The sequence below is a fragment of the Otolemur garnettii genome, unplaced genomic scaffold, assembly GCF_000181295.1.
Source record: "Otolemur garnettii isolate 467f Iridium unplaced genomic scaffold, OtoGar3 scaffold00065, whole genome shotgun sequence".
Lineage (NCBI taxonomy): Eukaryota > Metazoa > Chordata > Mammalia > Primates > Galagidae > Otolemur > Otolemur garnettii.
This window is the reverse complement of record NW_003852460.1, coordinates 7,678,039-7,678,871: the sequence shown is the minus strand read 5'-3', so window position 1 is coordinate 7,678,871 and position 833 is coordinate 7,678,039.

Below are 833 nucleotides of genomic sequence, written 5' to 3'. Positions count from 1 at the left end.
AAAATCAAACATAAATTGGCTTATTGGGTCTCATGCTTGTGCTTCACTTAGCATAGCAGAAACTATTCCACCTTTTCAAAGGTCAGAGATTCCCTGACCACTTAAGCAGAAAGACCATCATAAATTCATTATTTGGTGCTTTTATTGAGAAATGCATGCTTCTAGGTTCATTTAAGTACAATTTAAATATTAAAGGAAAATAATAAAGGGGGAAATTTGTTTAAGGCAATGTTTTTTACTTGTGAAAAAAAGAAATTCTGAAAGAAAGATTAAAAATAGTCAGAAAAATACATAATTATTTATATTCACTTCTGCAGGAATTGTACTTGAGCATCACATATATATACATGTCTGTATAGACTGCATTCATAAGAGGAAATATGTGAGTTCTGAGATGGTGACTTTTCTCCAGGCTTGCAGATTCCTGGGTAATATATGAAATTCTGATAAATCAACTTGCTACAAACACCTTTACCCATCATTGCAAAAGAGTTACCTCTCCACAAAGAAGAAAAGTCTATGAAAACATAATGCCTTTCTTGGAGATTTTGTTCAGTTTTCTTTGAATATGAATTAATTCCTCATGGTATTAAAAGGAATTTCAAAATGAATGGAACCAATTATTCCCTGCATTTACTCCATCACACCCCAGCAGAAAGCGGCCTTGCCTTGAGTCTAAAGTCCCCTGCAAAAAGGAGATAAGAGAATTCAGCCTCATTTCAACTAATATGTTGGTTGTAGAACCAGGTTGAAAGGTATAATAAAAGCTAATCTCTTTCAGTTATTTAATAAGTGTCTCTCTTTTTTTTTGGAGACAGAGCCTCAAGCTGTCC